The sequence below is a fragment of the Leopardus geoffroyi genome, chromosome B1, assembly GCF_018350155.1.
Source record: "Leopardus geoffroyi isolate Oge1 chromosome B1, O.geoffroyi_Oge1_pat1.0, whole genome shotgun sequence".
NCBI classification, from domain to species: Eukaryota; Metazoa; Chordata; class Mammalia; order Carnivora; family Felidae; genus Leopardus; species Leopardus geoffroyi.
Genome location: NC_059327.1, coordinates 201,309,083 through 201,331,163, shown reverse-complemented (window position 1 = coordinate 201,331,163; position 22,081 = coordinate 201,309,083). Strand labels below are relative to the sequence as shown.

At 51.3% G+C, this 22,081-nt stretch overlaps 1 protein-coding gene and 1 long non-coding RNA gene across 12 annotated transcripts in view; one reads left to right on the top strand and one right to left on the bottom strand.

The window, feature by feature from the left end:
- The window catches only part of KIAA0232 (KIAA0232 ortholog), a 100,413-nt gene extending 85,682 nt beyond the window's left edge, over positions 1–14,731 (bottom strand). For 5 of the 8 annotated variants that reach the window (XR_006711601.1, XM_045474630.1, XM_045474632.1 and 2 more), the window contains exon 1: positions 14,484–14,731. The gene's annotated coding sequence lies outside the window, so the exon portion shown is untranslated. Of the gene's footprint in view, positions 1–13,623; positions 13,953–14,483 lie in introns of those variants that run through there. The other 3 variants (XM_045474631.1, XM_045474633.1, XM_045474634.1) reach the window with 2 other exon arrangements.
- Positions 14,732–14,826: 95 nt separating this feature from the next.
- LOC123596218 lies at positions 14,827–18,909 on the top strand. Of its 4 annotated transcripts, none has more exons than XR_006711604.1 (3): positions 14,827–15,724; positions 16,932–17,585; positions 18,603–18,909. It is a non-coding gene; the product is annotated as an uncharacterized LOC123596218 (long non-coding RNA). The 4 variants fall into 4 exon arrangements; XR_006711605.1 differs by having other exon boundaries at positions 16,739–17,585; XR_006711603.1 differs by lacking the exon at positions 14,827–15,724 and having other exon boundaries at positions 16,045–17,585.
- The last annotated feature ends 3,172 nt before the right edge of the window (positions 18,910–22,081 follow it).

Below are 22,081 nucleotides of genomic sequence, written 5' to 3'. Positions count from 1 at the left end.
AGATCAAGAGCTGCATGCTCTACAGACTGAGCCAGTCAGCCGCCCCCAAGTGTACTTCACAGTTTGAGAACACCTGCCCTTAGACGCCTTTCCCTACCTCAAGGTCAGAAGACGCCCCTCTGTATTTTCTTCCAAAAGTACTCCACGTTTTCTTCTCATGTTGTGGCAACCTGAATTACTGCTCCCAGCTAGACCTTCCCTTCCCCGTCCCGTTACACAGCAAGGCCCTATCGTCGCCGTGGGAAGGACGGGCAGTGCCTCCCCGGACGTGGGCCGAGTACGCACCCTGTGCTGCTCCCCGTGACCCCGGTGTGACACGCACCACGTCCAGGCGGCTTCAAACGTGATGGAGTGATTAGGCTCAGCCTCTTCCGGTATCACAGGAAGAACGTGTCCCAAACGCGACAGCCTCAGCCCGGGTCTCAGAATGACAAGACCGTGACGACCGACTCGCAGCCGCCAACATGTGACGTGAGCCAGGGAGGACCGTCTGATGCTTCAGCCACCGAGAACTCGGGGGTTCTGTCACCACAGTACAGCCTTGTAAAACCTAATGAAACGTTCAAGTCCATCTCCCAGTTACCCACACCTAGGACGAGGGAGGCAGGCACCGACTGCACGTTTTTCTGTACGGAAAGGGCCAGCGTCTCTGCAGGATCAGCCCTCCACCCCGTGGGTGCTGGCACTTCCTTCCCGCAGCAAAGTCCCCCAGAACCGCACGTCTGCCTGGGGCCCTCTGCTGTGCTGCACACACTCATCCCCAGGCGACACCACGCGCTCTTAACTGCTAGACTCTCGCGTGAGGTACCGGGAGTCTTCCTCACGAGGGTCCTCCCTATGCATGGCCCTTGGCTCTGTCTTACAATTTTAGGATCGGCCACCACCTTCGGTGAGAAACCCTGCCGGGGTTTTCACTGGAAACGCACTGAACATACAGATCAACTTGAAAACAGACCCGCAGCGTTTACTCTACTGAGGTTCCTTCCTAGTTATGAACGAGGACCATCTCTCCATTTCTTGAGGTGTCCTCCCAGATCTCTCAAGTGAGTTTTCAGGTTCCACACACAGATTTATTCCTAGAGCCTAGGCCACAGGCTCTCCTAGGTTCTGTCCGAAGGAGAAGTTTTGTGTTTCTAGCGGTGCAGTCCTTAGGCAGGTCAATGCCGCTCTCTGGTTGTGGGGCCGCCCTCACCTGGGCGGGGCAGGGAAGAGAAGTGTCCTCTGTCCGGAACCTGATGATACAGGAAGTGTTTCCACACTTCCTCATTAAAACCAATGTTCTCTGGAGGTTTTCTGCAGACACCCTTTACTGGTTAAGAACATTTCTGTCCACTGGCAGTCTGCGAGGATGGCTCTCGCTCCGTCACCTAGGTCTGGAATTAGTGAAGAAAGGGACTTCCTTCCTTACGACACACACGTGGTTTTCTCCCAGCGACAGCAGAAGCAGCTTGCTTACGGGCTCTTTACCACCCGAGCGTTCGACACGCTCGTTCTTTGCATCCCAACGACCCATGACGTAGACACCGTCATTATTCCCTTTGAACAGATGACGAAACGGGAACTTAGAACAGAAACTTAGTTTCTCCAAACATCAATAAAGAGGAAGAGTCGGGATCCGGAAGCAAGCGAAGCTAACTCCAGAGCCAGGCTCCTGGTCACGACACACCCTCTGGCGACAACTCACAACCACCCAAAGGGCGCTTCTGGCCCCAAAGGGGAGGCCCGCGGCAGCAACGGTCTGCGTCCAACTCTGGCTTTCCAGCAGTTACACTCTGCTCTGACCAGTCCAGTTGGACCACAGATGCCTTCAGAAGTCCTGCAAATCATCAAAGCAGGACAAATCCAAAGAGGGGAAAAAGGAAGGTAGGATTAAGTGAATCAAGAATTTTAAATTCACATGAAATAGGTTCCAAAATTTTGAGAATGAGCTACTGTTCTAAGTACCTTTATGCCACTGGTAATTTTTCGAAAATATGTATAGCTAAAGAAAACCCAGAAGTCTCAACCACACCAAGAAAATCGCAGGTTAGTATAGACACCATGTGAAATCACATTAAGTTTAAGGAAATCGGTATGTTTCATCGGGGGTGGGGGAAGCTTACTGCACACACTAACTGCTCACGCACCTGCCACACACACGTCATACGTGTAGTGGGCGGGAGCAGGGATGGTGGCTGAGGGGAGTCACAGAGAATGGGGAACAGGCTTACCCTACATTTCTTCAGAAAGACAACCGATAAGTAACATCAAATCAATCAAGTTTGCTAAGAAAACGACCGTCCAGCTGTGGCAGACACGGACGTCCCACCCAGACACCCCCAGTGAAGCATGAGCTGCAGGCCACCGCACACCTCCAGTGCTGTGTGCGGGCGCCTCTTGACGGACCGCCTCAGCCACAGGGCGCTGCCCCTTGCCCGAGAGTGGTCTACATCCGACAACTGATGAGACTGTGCAGGTCTGGTCATTTGGTTCGCTCTGGGGCAACTCTCAAGGGCTATTCTAGCTGCCAGCCTCCCCACGGGGTTGGCCAAGGCTGGGCCGGGCCTACAAGGCAGCCCAGCGTCTCCTTCCTTTCTACAGGCACGGACCCCGCGGGTTCTTCTTAATCAACATCGCACACTGAACCGCCTACAGCTGCTTTGCAGAGAACCCACTTCCCAAAGAACCGACTCCTCCATCAGATTCAAGTGACCCTTAACTGTATTCGAATATCAGAAACAACCACCATTTGGTGCGTATGCAAGACACGGTGGGCGTGACGAGGCACCTGGGGGGCAGTGGTGGCACGTTCTCTAGTAACTTTAAAGCTAAGAGAATGTGATTTCAGCACGTGCACAAAATAATCATCCTCAACGTCCCACGTCATCATTTGCTCTGCAGATCAACCGCTCACCAAAGTCCTAGGTACCACAGTCCCTTCAATTAGTAACTCCTTTCCACTCTCCTACGACCACCGTTCAATCTACCTCTGTTCGGCCCCTAACCCAGTAACCGTGTCCTTACAGGATGAGGGAAATGTGGACAGAGACCCACGGAGAGGGCCACACGCACAGAGAGGCAGAAACCGCAGCGAGGTGCAGACAAGCCAAGGAACCAGAAGCTAAGAGAGAGGCACAGAACAGGTCCTTCCTGAGAACCTCCAGAAGGAAGCAACCCTCCCGACACCATCTTTTCAGGCTGGCAGCTTCTACAGCTCAGCAGGCAGAGAGGAAGGATCACTCTGTTGTCCCAAGTGCCCAGGAGCCCCGGGGAAGTCCTGCGGCACTTCCTGCCTTACGCGGGATTGGAAGGGCATTTCTGCTGCTGCACATTCCACCTCCTGAAAAGCACACGGCATGTGACAGTGAGGAGAAAGGACCCGGCAGGCGTCAGAGTCAGGAGCACGCCACTTTGCGCTCAGAGACATCCTCTAATCTGGTGCTGTTCAAACATTTCTCAGAGAAGCAAAACCCAACACTGCGCCTGAAAGCGGTTCCAGGGGGCACAGGCGAGGAGCAGGGGAGCTGCCCCAACTGCGTCTCCCCACCCCGCCTCCAGAATTCTCTTACTCATTTGTTCATTCAAAAAACATGGGAACTCCTGCTCTGTGCCAGACATGCTTTCACAGCAGGAAAAAACACCAAGCGAAACCAAACCTCTGCATTTTCCAGAGGAAGACGCCTAAACGTATTCAGGGTCCCACGGCGGGTCCACAGCAGAGCCGCACTGCACGTGCAGCGGGGAAGCTGGTGCTGCTTCCGTCCCACCGCTGCTCCTCCTCCGTCCTGCAGACTTGCTGTCATACAACTTGGAAGGATCAAAGCAAAGCCTTCCTACTTTGCGTTCAGTGTATCCTTCTTAATCAAAGCTTTTGGTTTGGCCACTGCTGTTCACCATTCCCAAAGACCTAGAGACGTTCTGAGAAGCTGACAGACCTGAACCCTGGGCCGGAAGGAAAGTGAGACCAGCGCTCACCCCACTTTAGCCAATGGCAGACTGCAGGGTGCTACCCGATCCTTCCCCAGGTCCTCTGCCGCCTGCCCCGGCAAGGCCCGAGACAGTCCACGCGGGGCAGTTTCAGTCTCCGGGCCACCGCTAGGGGAAAAACAGTTATAAATGCTGCTCTGAAATGTGCACTTATGTTTTTGGAAATGGGAGAACGAACTGCAGGGGGAAAAGTGTAACGTGTAAGGGAAGAAATCTTTACCTGATATCAGGCAATCCAGGCACACAAACACAGCCAACGACGCAGTAAGCAGCAGCCCGTGAGCCGAGCCGGCCAGGTCCTCAGACCGACCTGGATCCTCTCAGCATGAATTTTCACTTGCCACTCATGTCCATTTGCCTACTCGTACTGTCAGGACAGAGCAGGGCTGCATGTGTGGTGACCGTGGGGGTGCCCCGCTCAGATGGCCCTGCAGGAGAACCCGCTGCCGGGGGCCGAGCTGACCCACAGCCTCCTGCTGCTGCCGCACATTCAGAGTCACCGCAGCGACAACGGGCCCGCTCCCAGCACTGCTGACCAGGAAGGGGTACTAGACCCAGGCCACCCAGCCTGCGGCAGCCCCCCCCAGTAGCCTGACCAAGGCTCTCTCAGAACCGCCCTGGCCTGAGGCGGCCCCCACCCAGTCCCTCCTCCCCTCACTGCCTTGCACAGGGTCTCACCTGCACAGAGGTCAGAAGGCTGTCCCTCCACACTCCTGCTGTGTCTCTGCCCTAACGGAGGCGCAGAGCCTGACTGGGATCCTCTGCCTCCCCCACTCGCGCTCACACGCATGTGCACGCTCTCCCCCCCAACAGTAAAAAAATAAACATTTAAAAAAAAAAAAAAAAAGAATTTTGGGCCCTGGTTCCACCATCTATTATCTGTAACCTTAGAGAAGCCCTCCTGGCCACAGCTGCACCGTCTGCAGAACGGACAGGATACCACCCGTCCAGGGTCGGGGGACGACACAGGAGTCCGTTCCCTGCGGTCCCTCACACCAGGCATGCGGCACAGGAGCTGCTGAGCAGGCGAGGGCTCACCCACCTCCCCACCCACTCTCCCTAACCATTTCTAAGACTCCTTTCCCTTCCACCAAGAAATCTGACTACTTTGTAACCAAATAAAGCTCCCAAATAATCCTATATACCCACTAGTGATACCTTGTTCAACTGAGCCTAACTGATGATTAAACTGTATTTTCATTCCTGACTTGCCTGTGGTGGGCTTATGGTTTATTTTACTAGATTTTAGAAAACAAAATATCATCAGAGATAGAGATCTTAACACTCTTAAAACTTAAGCTGTTTCCCTAAAGCTTTAAGCATGTTTAGAAAAAAACAACAACCCAATGCAAAAATCTAAAACTGCAGTTCAGTACCACCTTCCTACTGCTGGTTTTGCAGCTCCTTTAAGTTTGTAGCACTCTAGGTTATGAGGTTCCTTATTTTTTTTATTTTATTTTTGAAAGAGAGCTCAAGTGGGGGAGGGGCGGGGCGGGGGGAGACACAGAATCCGAAGCAGGTTCCAGGCTCTGAGCTGTCAACACAGCACCCCACCTGGGACGCAAACTCACAAACTGTGAGATCATGACCTCAGCTAAATTAGGAACCTTAACTGACTAAGCCACCCAGGCGCTCCTCTTTCAAAAAATTTCTTAATGCTTATTTAATTTTTTTTTAATCTTTATTTATTTTTGATAAAGAGACCGAGTGCGAGCGGGGGAGGAACAGAGAGACAGGGAGACACAGAATCCGAAATAGGCTCCAGGCTCCAAGCTATCAGCGCAGAGCCTGACGCGGGGCTCGAACTCCCTAACTGTGAGATCATGACCTGAGCTGAAGACGGCTGCTTAACCGACTGAGCCACCCAGGCGCCCAGTTTATTTACTTTTGAGAGAGCGAGGGAGAACGTGCACAAGTGGGGGAGGGACAGAGAGAGAGAGAGAGGGAAACACAGAACCCTAAGCAGGCTCCAGGCTCTGAGCTGTCAGCACAGAGCCCAATGCAGGGCTTGGACCCACAAACCGTAAGATCAAACTGTGAGATCAAGACCTGAGCCGAAGTCAGACGCTTACCCAACTAAGCCACCCAGGCTCCCCCAGATTATGAGGTTTTTTCAAGAAAATACACACTGACTTTGCACACTTAATTACTAGCAGTTTTAAAAAAAAAAAAAACTCAAGAATGACGTACATGCACTTACATATGCAGTCCAAAAAGCTTCCAAGCAGATAAACTAAATTGTTGATGGTGGTTACTCACAGGGAGCAGGATTAGGTGGTGTAAGGACGAGGGATACTTCCCTTTAAATGCTTCTTTTAAAAAGTCTTTACAGGGGGCACCTGGGTGGCTTGGTCAGTTAAGCACCCAACTCTTGATTTCAGCCCAAGTCATGATCTCACAGTTCGGGAGTGTGAGCCCCGCATCTGCTTCAGATTCATTCATTCTCTTTCTTTCTCTCTCCCAATAAATTAACTGAAAAAAAAATCTTAAGAAAGAAGTCTTCACTGGACAGGCTACATAACTGGTAGGGTCCAGTGCAAAGTGAAAATGTAGGCCCTTTGGTCAAAATTACTAAGAGTATCAAGACTGTGCCAGCAGAGCACTAAACCAAGTGAGAACTGTCTGTACAGGTTGCCGACTCATGAAGCCGACCCTGAAGCTTTATAGTTTTCTTTGTTAATTCACACTCAAGTTAGGCAGCATGTAGTGCAATAACGATATATGTGTAACAGCCAGTGCTCATCCCAACAAGTGTCTTCCTAAATGCCCCTAACCCGCTCGGCCCATCCCCCCACCCGCAACCCCTTGCCAACGCTGTTTGTTCTCTGTATTTAAGAGTCTCTTATGTCTTGTCCCCCTCCCTGTTTTTATATTACTTTTGCTTCCCTTCCCTTATGTTCATCTGCTTTGTATCTTAAATTCCTCAGATGAGTGAAGTCATACATATTTACCTTCCTCTGACTAATTTCTGTATAATTTTTAACCAAATACTCAATGTGCAATACAAAGAATTTGTCTTCCTTAGTAGTACAAAATTAGATCACAGGGCTACCCATGGTATAAGAAGAAAATATCCAGGCTGATGTCTGAAGTTATTGGGGCGCCTGGGTGGCGCAGTCGGTTAAGCGTCCGACTTCAGCCAGGTCACGATCTCGCCGTCCGTGAGTTCGAGCCCCGCGTCAGGCTCTGGGCTGATGGCTCAGAGCCTGGAGCCTGTTTCCGATTCTGTGTCTCCCTCTCTCTGCCCCTCCCCCGTTCATGCTCTGTCTCTCTCTGTCCCAAAAATAAATAAACGTTGAAAAAAAAAATTATTTGAAGTTATTAAAATATACCCACCAAAAAAATTTTAACATGATCAATGATAATTCAGAGAAGTTAGAAACTTTCTGGTCTTTTTTTTTTTAGGCTGCGTTACAGTAAGAAGGTTATTCACAAAAGTTCACCAAGACACGTGTTAGGAATGTTCACAGCAGCACTGTATGGAAGCCCATCCCATCAAAGAGTTAAATTCTGGCACATTCATATAGGGGACTATTAGGCACATTAAAAAAAAAAAAAAAAAAAAAAAAAAAAACACAGTGAAGTAGGTCTGTACACAGAGATCTGTATGTGCTGATATGGAAAGCGCTCCAAGATGCACTCCAAGATACAAAGTTCAGAGTTTGCTTAAACACAGAACACTCTATAGGAACTCTTTTTTAGAAGTACTGGAATGCAAAAAAAAAGAAAAAAGAAAAAAAAAGCATATTTTCTTCCTGTGACATTCAAGAAAACTTAATCAGTGGTTCTTTAAGTATAGGATGACTACAGGAGGGGAAGGAGAGCCAAAGAGGAGACTTACTTTTCATCTTATAACTTGATGCTTTTTTAGATTTCTTAATGTACTTTTCTAAGTTTTATTTATTTTTGAGAGACAGACTGAGAACACAGCGATGGAAGGCGAGAGAGAAAGAGAGACAGACACAGAAGCCGAAGCAGGCTCCAGGCTCTGAGCTGTCAGCACAGACCCCGCGTCCGTTCAAATTCATGAACCAAGAGATCATGACCTGAGCTGAAGTCAGAGGCTTAACAGACTGAGCTACCCAGGCGCCCCACTTAACGTGTACTTGGAAAAATCTAAACAAGTTTTACAACAGTTACTAATATTTGGAACAATGTTTTAATGAATCATACAAAATAAAATATACCTTAATTGTATTAAATAAAGCTTTTAAGTTTACAAAAACAAGAAAACTTCTTTGATGGTACTAGCAAAAAAAAAAAAAAATTAACAAAAATACCACCAGTACTCAATTATCTGCGGTGGTACCAAAGAAAGCAGTGGCAAATAACAGCAACCAAAAAAAGAATTTAAAAAGCGTCTCTTCCATTTCAAACCTTCTCTCGATTACAATCTTCAGAGAAGATGCTAAGAAGCAAAATGTTAATCAGACACGAGAGAAAGCTAGTAACTGAATAAAGAAAACCAGATAAAGGGCTTGAATAAATCCCCAAACTGGGCAAACGATTTTGAAATAGTTCCGTACTGGCTATTAAGATTCCAAAGGTACTCTGGAAAATGTAATTGAGCTAGAAACCAACTCCTGCCGGAAAGGGAAAATAAGCCCCGCCCCCCGCACTTGCCACCTCCCCGCATTTCTGAGCTCACAGCCACGGGGCCAAAAAGACCCGTGAAAACGCGCTGCCACGTTTCTTTGTGCTTCCTTATCTCCGCAATTCTTTTCTCCAGAGGTGGTGGACTCATGTCAGCATGTACTGAGCGACCAGTCCCCTGTGCCAGGCACCAGGAGGACTACAGGCGGTGTCAGTCACGAGAGGAGCGCAGGCGCGCGCGCGCGCACACACACGCGCGTGCACACACACGGGCGCGCGCGCACACACGCACAGCGCCTGTATTCACAGCACTCCCATTTCTTTACCACTCTAGCTAGAAACACGCACACACAAAGCAGCGTGTTCTCAAGCATACTGTAATCAATGAACTATTGCCTTTATTTCTAATACAGATACCAGTTCATCTGTTGGGATAGCCCTGCCATCCCCTCAATTCTTTGGGTCAGGTTTTAAGAAAGGTTTATTAGGAATATATAGATTTTCAATGATTTAAAAAACTTCATAATCATAAACACAGTCAATGTAAATTAAATAGCAATACATACTCCTAAGTTGCTGGAAATAGGAAATTCCGTATTACATGAGGACCAACAGATATTACTTTTTAAAGTTTCTAGATACATCTTTCCATCAATAATACATATATATTTAAAAGCAGTGACTGGGGCGCCTGCGTGGCTCAGTCGGTTGAGCACCCAACTTCAGCTCAGGTCACGATCTCACAGTTTGTGAGTTCGAGCCCCGCATCACTCTCAATGCTGCCAGCATGAAACCCGCTTTGGATCCTGTGTCCCCCCTCTCTCTCTCTGCATCTGCCCTGCTCACTCTCTCTCTCAAAAGTAAACATTAAAAAATAGAATAAAAACAATAACTATATACTTAATTAAAAGTTTCAAAATTATAGCTGGTTTTCCTCACCTAGTTTCTCCCCCTCCAGCCAGGGGTTAGGACTGCTGACCAAAGGAACAGACAGAGGGTTATGGGAAAGCCTAGTGACTGAGAAAGCTTTGGAGATAGTGTCAAATTCAGACTTTCAACAGTCACTCCAAACATTAAATAGAGACATTCTGTCACTTAATAATTACGAGATATAAGATTAGGGGCACCTGGGTGGCTCAGTCAGTTAAGTGTTCAACTCTTGGTTTTGGCTCAGGTCATGATCTCACAGCTTTGTGGGTTCAAGCCCTGCATCAGACTCTGTGCTGCCAGAGCACAGAGGATTCTCTCTCCCTCCCTCCCTCCCTCCCTCCCTCGATGCCCCTCCCCCACTCATGCTATCTGTGTCTCTCTCGAAATAAACCTTAAAATTAGAAGAAAAAAAAAAAAACAAGATATAAGATTAAAATGAAAACATGTGCTTTACTGAAAAATAACATGTAGTGTGAAATTTAACAATTCCCATTTTCCACTTTCTTAAGCCACATGCAAAAAAAACCCAGCTCACACAGTTAGGTTTGCTGCTCTCCAGAGTAATTTAGGACAACTGTCATGAATCTGCTTGTGCAAAATTCCTCTCCAAACAAGTACTCACTTTTCTGCTTACTGCCAAACTATCGAAAGAACAGGGCTGCAGTTGGAAAAGCCAAATGATTTCTGTCTTTACACACACCAGAATGTGGGTGCCCCAGCAACAAATCTGCAAACACTGTTACAGTAAACCAGCATATACCATCTATCAACTCACCCAACCACTAGTGTTGTGTACACCTGCTCAAAATAACGGCTAAAAGCTGCTACTAACTGAGCACTTACTATGTGCTGGGTCCTGTTCTGTGTCACGTGTACTCACCAAGCTCTGGCAGAAAGCCTTCCAACCCTACTCCCCTCTGCTGAAATCAGGGACCGCAGAGTGAGTGACCTAACTCAGTCAACCACTTAATGGGCAAGTACAATGTAAAAGACTACACCGCACACTAGAAGGAGTAGGGGATGGAGAAGATTTTCCTCTCTTCCCTGGAGAAGTTTATAATCCAGCAAAGACCTCCATGTAAAGAATAAACTAGAATGTCACAAGGAAAAATAACTGAGTGGCAGCACCAGTCAAGCACCGTGGGGGAGAATGACGGGAGTTCATTCCGAAAGTCAGCGGAAGCTTCTCTCACAGAGTAGCAGCATTTCAGCGAAGCCTTCAGCATTAAGGCTTCTGTCAGGAAGAAAAAGGTGCAAGGAACTGGACACACGCTTCCGTAAGTGGCGGAGGGTCTAGGGCTAAAATACAAGATGGCGAGAGCTGTGCAGTCAAGACAGAGCTTACAAGTGAATTGAGGCCAGGTGGCATGGGTCTCGGTGATTTCTTTCTCACTAATTCCCAACCGGTGGCAGTGTCTCCAAGGTGAAGATCTCTGTAGGGGAAGCCTACCGTCAGAACAGAACGAGGCCACAAGCCTCAGGTGTGCCAGGATGGGGGGGGGGGGCGGGGAGGGGGAGGACGCTGAGAACCCCCTTGGCGCATGCTTGGCAGGTGGGGGGCACGGCGGGGTTTGATTCCCACTCTGAGCAACTCTGCAACAGAGCGCAGGAGGACCAGAGAGGAGAACAGGAGGCCAGTCGGCAGGCCTACAGCAGCCACCTACACAAGGACAGCAAGGACAGGCCACAGGAACCGCCGAGGAGGAGACGTGGGGAAAGGTCTGCTGAAACCCTGGTCAAGCAGCAGAAGGCTCAGTTTCCGGCCCCGGTAACGAGGAGGGCAAATGCGCTGTGCAGACACCCTGTCACCTTCTGTGGGAGCAGGGACGTGCAGCGCGCAAAGTACAGCCACTTTAAGTGACACTGCAGAGCAAAAATAGCACGGACACGACTGTTCTCATTTCACAGAACAAAGACACTGAAGTCCAAGAGAGATTTCACCGACTTGCCCACGGTGACACGGGGACAGAGAGGAGCCAAGACACCCACCTGAATCTTGCAAATCCCAGTGCCCCCCAAAAAAGCCAGCTACCTTTTCTAACGTAGAACAAATCTCCAAAACAGAAACAAAAGCTTTCAAGAAGAAGCGTGTAATCTGCTGCGAGTGCGGTTTTATTCCAGACAGAAGAAATATCGTGAAACTTGTGTTCTGGTTGCCTCTACCCAAGAGACGGGGTGCATGGACTGGAGAGCAGGGCAGGCTCATGGACCCTGAAAGTTCAGACACAGAGGAGAAAGGCGGCTGTTTGTACTTTGTATAAAAACACCACCTGGTAACTGAAAAGAAAGATTTCAAGTGTTAACTATCTTCAAGGTAGTGCAACTACATTTTGAACGTCATGGCTGGTACTCTTATGTCTGCTTATTAAAATACTTTGTAACCATGATATACGAGGAGGATGACAGGCTGGGACTTTATTTAGCAAACATTTGGCCACTTTAAGGTTTAAGCCCCTCAGCAAGGGCGGGGGGCGGGGGGGTGTAAAATAATGGGATGGTCACCACAACCAGGGCTTAACGTATACAATACAATGTGACATAGGTAATAATGAAAGTAAAAATAGAGGATTATGACGGCAGCAACGAAAAATGCATGTCGACAGGACTGCCAAAGGGTCCCAGAGGACACAAAATCGGGCATGGACCTTTAAAAACCAGAGGGGGCAGGAATGAGACAGAGCATCCCAAGCAGAGAAAAGGATATAAGCAAAGGAGGGAGGGAGTAGCTTGGCACATTCAGAGAACCAAGCAAAGTCCCATTCAGTGGAACACTGTGGCGAGAAGACATGGAAAGTTCAGGGATATTGAGGGCCAGTCCCAGGGGCCTTGAACGTGATGCTGGTGCGTCCCGAGTCTAGGCTCCAACAACAAGCAGTCTTCACTTTCTGAGCCAGAGACTGGCAGTGTCAGATCTGTGTTTAGGACAGAGGACTGCAGGCAAAGTGTGCACAGGAAGGGGTGGGGAGGAGTCTAAAGAGAAAGCATCAGCCCAGAGAGGAATCTGCAGTTTCACGCACTAAGCAGTAATCTAATTAATATTTTAAAAGGAGAGGACCGTTGACACAATTATTTCGCATCTCCCCTCCCGGAAAACCAGCTACGAGGCGATTAGCTGCCCCAAGTCAAACGCTGCTGAAACAGGAAGAAAACCCAGGCACACTGTGCAAAACGAAAAGAATCCTTCCTACTGCTTTCGAAAAGTGCTACTGTACCATTAGAGAAACGCCAAAAACCCATGTGATTTTCCTAAAGGTTTGCAACTTGTGTAACAAATAAGCTAATTACCCTTAAAATAATGACAGACTTGCTTCATGTTCATGCCATGTTAAAGACCCGTGCTTTTCTTTAAAAAACAAAACCCTTTAATTCCACTCCCTATGGAATTAAATACTTAAAAGTAGTATTCCCCCCTCCATTCAATGTTCCAGTGGCCAAACCCGTAAACAGGCTAACGTAACGACTAACGCAGGTGCCCAAACTGAAGCAGAAAAATGCTTTTTGAAAAATTAAAAATGCATTATTTAGTAAGTACAGCGATTGAATCTAGGATGGAGTAAGTAATGACTGCAAGGATCTTACCTAAAGGTATGCAAAGGCACAATTTCGGAAAACGGTTTGTCACCCAAAAAAAAAAAAAAAAAAAAAAACCACACACACACACACACACACACACACACACACACACAAGGCCTAAAACGATCCTGAGACCCATTTAAGAGTGGATCAACCCAAAGGAACCGAGGACAGAATATCTGACCTTCAGGACGCACAGTGGTACATTCCCCCCACCCCCTCCTGTAAGTTCATAGTCTAGGAAGCGGTCAAGGTGTTCTGGCACGGGTCTCGCGCTGCACAGGAGAAATCTAGCTTGGGGATTTGGCTGTACAGTTTTATCCACAGCAACATCACCTATTATCAAATCGGCATGCCCCCCCCCCCGCACCCCCTCATCAATCTTCTACTACCGTTGTGTTGTTGTTGTCTTCTAACAAGCTAAAGCCCAAAGATGTAAAACGCGTCCTTAGAAACTTGGGACAATGAATCCAAGTGTCCAACCCAGGTAATCATTAGCAGCAACCACAATTAAATCATTCCAAGGAACCGCACGTCTCTTCCCCGCCGAATCGGCTGTACCTTTTACCAGGTCACGTCTCTGCACCCTGCCCACAGAGGCCCCAAACTGGAGGGCGGCGAAAGAGAAATCAAAACTGGCTTCTGCCACGAATCGGGGGATCTGCTCCAGGACCTCGGCAGGCGCTGTCACCTGCGCGCCGCCCGCGGCACGCAGAGACCTCGGGCGGCAGGCGACATTCCACACGCGACCACCCCGTGTCCCCAGCCGGCAGGCGCGGGGAGCTGGGCAAGGCCGCCGCGGCCGCGCGAGCCCCACCGGCGGCCCGAGCCCGCGAACTCCCGGGGACCCGCCGCTCCCCCCCCCCCCCCGCGGCCGTCACCTTCGCCGGACCCCGAGCCCCGCCCGCCCCGCGCCACAGGCCCGCGCGCCCGTCAGTCAGCGCCCGCCCCGCCCCGCGCGGCCCCTCCCCCGCCGGCGGTCTCCCCGCCCGGGCCCCCAAAGGACAATGCTGGAGGGGAGGGGAGGGGCGCAGGGACGCGCGGGCCGAGGGCGGCGCGGCGAGCGCCCACCCGCCGGCCGCAGGGGAAGCCCCGCCGCCGCCCGCCCGCCCGCCCTCGGACCCCGCGGCCCCGCGCCCCGCCTCGCCTCCCCGCAGAGAGCCGCTCCCAGCGCGGCCGCACCGGCCCATTGTGCGGACTCATCGTCCGGCCCCCCGCGCGCGCCCGGCGCCCGGCGAGAGCGGCCGCGCGGGCCGGGGCGGGGGAGGGGGGTCTCCGGGGCCCGGCCGGGCTTCTCGCGGAGCCCGCGGCCCGGCGGGGCAGCCCGGCCTCCCTCAGGCCGGCCCCGGGCGCCGCCGCCGCCGCGGCCCCCGCGCCCGCCCGCCCCGGCCCCCGCGCCCGCGCCCGCCCGCCCGCAGTACCTGCCGAGCGGCCGGGCGGCGCGGCGGCCGGCGGGGGCGCCTCCTCTCGCGGCGAGGGCTCCGAGCGGCTGCCGAGCGCCGGCGGCCCTGGCCTGCGCCTTACGTAAAGCGGCGGCGGCTCCGGCGCCACTCGGCGGAGGGCGGGAGGCGGTGCGCCGCGGCCGCTCCGCTCCGTTACCCGGCAACTGGCCTCAGCGCCCCGCCAGCCGGGCGCGCTCCATATCCTTCCGCCCAGCCGCCGGATTACATCAGCGCCGGCCCGCCCCGCCCCGCCCCGCCCGGCCCGGCCCCGCCCCTCCGGCCGGCCGGCCCTGTGGGCGGGCCGCCGGCCCGGGACCCGGCCGAGCCCCGCGACTGGGCGTGGGCGCCGGGCGCCGCGGGAGGGTGGAGGGCTGCCGGCGGGAGCCCAACCCCACGCGCGGGCGGTCGGAGGGGAGACGCCCCCCCTCCCCCTGCGGAGGGGCGCGTGGGGCGGCTCTGGGCGAGAGCCCCTGAACTCCGCCGTGGCTGCCCCACCCCGGACCCCAGACCCGGCTGGGGCCGCGCGGCTGGCGGTGCGCCGCCCCACCCGCGGCCCGGTGCAGCCCCCGCCTTTCCGGGTGCAAACTCCACCTGTCTGCGCCCCCTCCTAACCGCGTCCTGGGATGGCTGGAGTGGGCGGTTTAAAATAAAGACTTCAATTTTTTTTTTTTTTTTTTTTTTTTAAGAAACCCAGAAGACAAGCTAAAGAAATGTGACACGGCTCTTTTTATTAAGTAGGCAAAAATAAATTCTGGAACATTCGAAAGTAGGAACCAAAAATGAGCGCTAACCTTTTAATCAAAGTCTCTTCACACCCACCCACCTGACTTAAATGTGATTCCCAGTCCTGTCCTTAAAAAGCGAATACTCAAGTACGATAGGAGGGTGGAGCCCGGGAGATCACCAATTTACCGAGAGGAAACCCGTCCGGAAGAGGGAGTGACCTGCCTGGGGTCGTTGTTCATTGATTGATTTATTGAGCCACCCACCGGGCGCCAGGCGCCGAGCTGTTCTGTTCAGAACTTGCAAGGCAACCAGCTCACAGGCTCATGGCAGAAGCGGAAGCAGAACCTGGGAAGGGGCCAGCTGGGCAGTGCGCCGGCTGCTGGAGGGATGGCTATGGAGAACTCTCATTTACATACTACCTACAAAGTGGCTTTCTGCACACATTTCTTTTACCCTTCGGAAGAATCCTGGATGTTGTCATCCCCATACCACAGGTGAGGAAGCTGAGGCTCAGAGAAAGTGATTTTTCCTAAGCCTTGATGCTAGTGGGTTGGGGAGAGGGGGAGGGGGACGCTTCTGACCTCCGTGTACCACGCTGCGTCTCAGAGGAGGCAGGATTGGAATCCGGACTCCGGGCTCTGAGCGCTGGGGTCTTCCCTTGCACGGCTCCTTTGCGTCAGCTTGCTGACAATTTTGTTTTGCGAGGTTCAGAGGTTCATCGCGGTTGAGTGTGCCTCAATCACAAATCACAGTGCATTCATTCAGTCAGCATCTTCTGAGCACCTGTGCTGGGTTTGGCTCCAGGCCAGGCCGGGGTGGCCCAGCCTTCTTGGAGCTCAGCCTAAAAAAGGGAGGGAGAAGCAGGAAGGGTGTGGAAAAGCCAGGGTGGTCTAGAGCAAGGGAGAGCCAAGTAAAGGAGCCGAGCTGCCAGGTACCCCCAAACCTGGGATTTCCCAGACCAGTGAGAGCTCCCTCCAAATGGGAGGGATTTGCAGAGTGATCAACTTTGAATTTTTGCCACATTGGTAACGTTGCTGTCATCTACACTCGTTTTGGGAAAGAATTTATGAACGGCAAAAAATAAAAATAGTAACAATGTATCTCGGATATTCTCAGAAGAAAGGAAACTCGGTTGGCAATGTTATAGCTATACACACAAACACACACAGAGTTTACTGACCTTATTTTTCTCATTTTGCCACAGACCAGGTTTTCTCAACCATGAAGTAGTGAAATCAGAAGGCTTCTTAGAGGGCAGAAGTATTTAAACTGAGCAGGAATTAACTAGGATTAGTAGGATTTAGAGATGGTAGGGAAAGATTCTAGATTAGAGAATGAAAGTGTCTCGGTTACTTTGTTTCCTTAACAAAATAGCTCCCTGTGCCTCAGATGGTTTTGCTTTGAGAAAAGTCCTAGAAGGTTGGGCTGACTCCAACCTCAGGGACTTTGCACTTCCTGAATCATCTCTCCCCCCATATCTTTGCATAGCTGGCTCCTTCTTGTTTCAGGGCTCAGCTGCAATGTCCTCTGTTCAGAGACACCTTCCCTGATCCCCGGCGTAGAGTGATCTGCTTTCCCGGTCGTGATGCAACCGCCCTGTTTTTGTTTTTTCTTCATAGTTCTTATTAGTGTATGAAATCATCTCGATTGTATGTTTGTTTAGTCGTTAAACTCAGCCTTCCCCCCACCCCCAACCCCAAGACCCGCATCCCAGGAGAGACGTCATGTTGTCCGCAGCGTTCACCGACCCATCGTGAGACCTGCCGGTTTGTGGGCAAATGACCGAATGGCCATCTGTACCGTAGTCCAAGAGGACATACGGAGAGAAAACAACCCTGCTCACTCAGGTGAGCAATTGGGAACAGCGTCTCCAACAGGAACCCTGCACTCTCTACTATGCCACCTTGCCTGAGACCTTTCTTAAGGCTTCTGAGAAATGATCAGCTGAGTTCAAACCAGAATAACAGTAGTTCCTTGGCTCTTGAGGGCTGTGATCCGCAGGGAAGGAAAAGAGGCCGAGAGGACTCTGGTGTTAAGGCACAATTACTATGGATGTACAGGATTTTCTCAGCATAAGTCGGCAGCCATTCATTTCGCGTCTCCAGCCCCAGGACCCCGGGCTGCCGCTCTTTGACCCCTCCATGAGGGGGTGGCGGTGAGAGCGGGAACAGGACCATTCCTAGTGCCCTCTGACCTGGATGTCCTGGATGCCAGCAAGGATTCAGGCCCATGCCAGCTGGGGCAGTGGTTTTGTGACCACACCCCTGAGTCCAGAATGCTTTGTGATGCTGCACAGCTCATGCGTGCCCACTGGCAGAAAGCAGGAGCTGGGCCTCCTTGGCTTTCTGACCTGGGGTATGTATGTAATCTCCCTTTCTGGGGCTCAGTTTCCCCTTCTGCACAACAATGGATTTAGGCAGGAAGATTTCAAAAGTATCCGCCCGTTTTGGTTGTTTTCCTTTGAGTGTTGGAAACAAAATTTCAATGAAGCTGACTTTGGTAAAAGGGAGAGGTCATGTGGGGGGTGGGGGAGTGCGGGAGGTATGCAGGAAATCTCTGGGGGCACCTGGGTGGCTCAGTCTGTCGGGCGTCTGACTTCGGTCGGCTAAGGTCACGATCTCGCAGTCCATGGGTTGGAGCCTTGCATCAGGCTCACTGCTCTCAGTGCAGACCCCATTTTGGATCTTATGTCCACCTCTGTCTCTGCCTCTCCCCCACGCATTCGTTCTCTTTCTCTCTCTCAAAAATAAAAATAAATAAATAAATAAATAAATAAATAATTAAGTGCGTACAAATCTCAGGTGTCCCCCACACTGACAATATCTGCTCCGTTATTGAGCCCAGCTGCACGCCAGGTGCTGTACTCACATTGTCCCAACCCCTGACAGTGGTCAGCTGGGGGAGGATTCCCATTTGCAGTTGGAGATGTGGAGGACCCCCAAACAGGTTAGTGGCTTGCCACGGGGGCCACACTGCTACTAAGTGGCAGCTTAGGGGGCTTGCCCCTGGGCCACGTGGCTACTAAGTGGCAGCTTAGGGGGCTTGCCCCTGGGCCACGTGGCTACTAAGTGGCAGCTTAGGGGGCTTGCCCCTGGGCCACGTGGCTACTAAGTGGCAAGCACCAGCATTTGATTGTAGCCCTGCTCTTGGTACTATGCCACACGTTTCCATTAAAGTCCATCCTGAGTCAGCTTTGAGTGACTCAACGAATGATGCCCAGATGAGAACCCCAAGCAGAGAAACTCCCCCTTGCCTCCCCACGGGCCCAACACCCTCATTTAGGATTCTGACTGGTCTTCTCCACTCAGATGCTGTCAGTCAAGGCAGTGAATGAACCCCTCCTTCTTGAGTTTTTCCATTCGTCTCCCCAAGCCTACAGCCCCTCCTGACACCTCTCCTCTCAGCGGCCCTGCATCCCCTTCAGGAGTGGTAAATGCTACTCCAGCATCTGAAGAGTTGAGGTCAAGCCTCTGACACAGCCTCACACTATGACCTTGAGGAGCCCTCTGACCTCCATAGGGCTTCCATTTCCCAGTATCCGAAACGATGGAGAGACAATGGCCTTGTCCTGCTCATCTGTCAGTTATATTAAGGGCTGAACAAAGTCGGACGTATGATGTCCTCTGTAGACTCTATACGCATGTAAATGTCATGTCTCATTACCCTTTTTTCAAACTCATTCCAAGGACTGATGGCTTTATCCTCACTCCTGCCCCCCCCCCCCCCCAGCTTGGAGAAAACTCAACAGAGTCACCAGCGACCATCTAATCTAGAGGTTGGGTGGCATGCTGGCCAAGCACACAGGCTGGATGGATGGGTTGAACCTGGGCTTTACCACTTACTAGCTTGCCGACACAGATAAGCTATTTTGCCTCTCATTTTCCTCATCTGTAAAATGGGCATAATATAGTAGGCTCTACCTCAGCTGTGTATAAGCGAATCCACTGAGGGGGTCAGAACAGTGCTGGGCACACAGCAAATATGCAACGAATGCCAGTCCTTTACACATGAACTCTTCTCTGATTCCCTCTTCCTCTACCCGCCCCCCCCAACCGCTGTCACTCTGCATGCTCCTGGGTGCTTTCCTCCACCCTGCAGCCTGAACTCACATGGAGACGGACCCTGACCCTTTTCCGAGGTCCCAGACCTGCCTCCCACACTTGTCCACCCTGCCGGTGAGGCCTGCACCCCAGCATGTCCACAGCTGACCTTGTGCCCTGATCTGTGCCTTCCTCACACAGTCCGTGCCCCCGTGCCCTTCTCCATTTATGGCATTGCCCTCTGCCCCTCTGCTGAGCTAGAGCCCTCATGCGCTGCTCTGCTGAATGTGCTTCAGAAATGAACGTGCGGTCGGGCTGGCTATGAGTCTGGCAGCTATGCAACCTTGAACAAGTTACTTCCTCTGAGCTGGTTTCCATGTCTTGAAAACAGAAACAACCAGAGATCCCTCGGGTAGCAAACACTCATCTCTTGATTCAGCCGCCCAGGATACGAAGCCCATTCTGATCTTTAGGGAACCCGCCCACCTACCAGTCCAAGTAAGAAGCGAGGCCAAAGTCTCTCTACAGGAGCCCAAAGGCTAGACATTGACCACACCTCCCTCCCAATCTCCCGGCCTCAGCCCCGATGGCTTGCCATCAATGACAACACGGAGCAATTCAGGAGGCTTCCCTGTGCCCAGGTTTGCTTTTCCATCCCCAAGAGGACCCTGCGTCTGGGCGATTGGCGCATAAAGGGCTTGGAAGTGATTTTTAATCAACATTTTAAGCTATGAGCATAGCCTACCGGTGGCTTGTCAGCAGCCTGGGCTTTTGTAGGAGAGGATGTCCCACCCAGCTGATATTTAAAGGCCCGGAGCAGGTGATCTAGAAGGTCGTTCCTCCCTTTTCTCCATCAAAGGAGGCTCCCTGGCTGTCATACCAAGAGGAGAAGGCATGGGAAGGAATGCCGTGCAGAGAAGCACGGGAAACCTGGGGGTGGACCAGATCCTCTCCATTTGCCCCCGTGTCTTAGCCTGGACAAGTTCCTGCACCTTTCTTCCCAGAGCACAGCGTGAAGCAGATCCCAGCCAGCCAAGGACAACAGGAAATGGACCTTTTCGTCCAACCACTGAGGGCACAGGGCTCTTACACGGACACTAGCACACTTCACAAGCACTCATGGGCTTGCTCTGTGCTGCATGTCAGGGACCGGGGTGAATCAGACACCGACATCTTATAAAGCCCTGGTCTTACTGGATTAGCCCCCCCCCCCCCCCCCCTTCTAGGATGACCTCATCTCAGCTAATTACATCTGCAAAGACTTTATTTACAAACAAGTTCACCAAGGGGCTGGGGGTTAGGAGTTCAACATGTTTTTGCTGGGGGGGGAGGCGGAGGGGACACTATAACCCACAACACCTACTCTGTCCTTGGCCTTGCATCTTATACACTATCTCACTTAACCTTTATCTCTTCTTGGGAGGGACTATTATTGTTGTCGTCTTACTTTCTGGGAAACAGCCTCGGAGAATTTATTTTTAATTTTATTTTTATTTATTTTTAAAACATTTTTAAATCCGAATTAGCATATAGTGCAACAGTGATTTCAGGAGTAGATTCCTTAGTGCCCCTTCCCCAGTTAGTCCATCCATCCCCCCTCCCACAACCCCTCCAGCAACCCTCTGTTTGTTCTCCATATTTATGAGTCTCTTCTGTTTTGTCCCCCTCCCTGTTTTTATATTATTTTTGTTTCCCTTCCCTTATGTTCATCTGTTTTGTCTCTTAAAGTCCTCATGAGTGAAGTCATATGATTTTTGTCTTTCTCTGACTAATTTCACTGAGCATAATACCCTCCAGTTCCATCCACGTAGTTGCAAATGGCAAGATTTCATTCTTTTTGATCACCGAGTAATACTCCATTGTATATATATATACCATGTTTTCTTTATCCATTCATCCATCGACAGACATTTGGGCTCTTTCCATACTTTGACTATTGTTGATAGTGCTGCTATAAACATGGGGGTGCATGTGTCCCTTCGAAACAGCACACCTGTATCCCTTGGATAAACGCCTAGTGGTGCGATTGCTGGGTCGTAGGGTAGTTCTATTTTTACTTTTTTGAGGAACCTCCATACTGTTTTCCAGAGGAGCTGCACCAGCTTGCATTCCCACAGCCTCGGAGAATTGAAGTGATTCTCCCAAGTCCACAGCTGAGCTGGCTGTGCCAAGCCCAAGGACCCAAGCCTTCCAGGTTTCTCCCCTCCCTTCCTTCCATCCATCCATTCAGCAAACACTTGCTGAGCTCAATCTGACCTGCGCTGTGCTGGACTCTTGGGAGGCAAGGGTAAATAAAGTCAGCCTGGCTCCACGGAGCCTACAATCTAAGGAGGAGGAAACTATAAAACGTTTACATGTGTCATTACTAACTGTGATAAATGTTGCAAGAGGCAGCAAATGGGAGGAATGGACTCAGCTGTAGCTACTTTAGCTTAGTCAGCGAAGGGCTTCTCCCAGGAAGTGCTATTCAGATTGAGTCTTAGAGAAGGGGAAGAACTGGGTTCTTCGTGGTCAGGAGGGGAGGAGAGGGGGTGTGTTCCAGGCAGAGGAATAACACATGCAAAGGTCTGGAGGCAGGAAAGGTCCTAGTGCATTCAGAAACCGAAAGCGTCGGCATGGCTAGAGGATTGCAGAGGACTTTGGAGAGGTGGGGTGTGTGTGTGTGTGTGTGTACCTGCGTGAGTGTGAACAGAGTGCGGATCAAAGCCAGAGCTTGTAAGCTATGGCAGGGAAGACTAAGTCTTGGCTTTGGAGGTATTCGGAGCCTCAAGACTCGTGAGCGCCAGGTCAAATCCGAAGCCGGAAAATGTC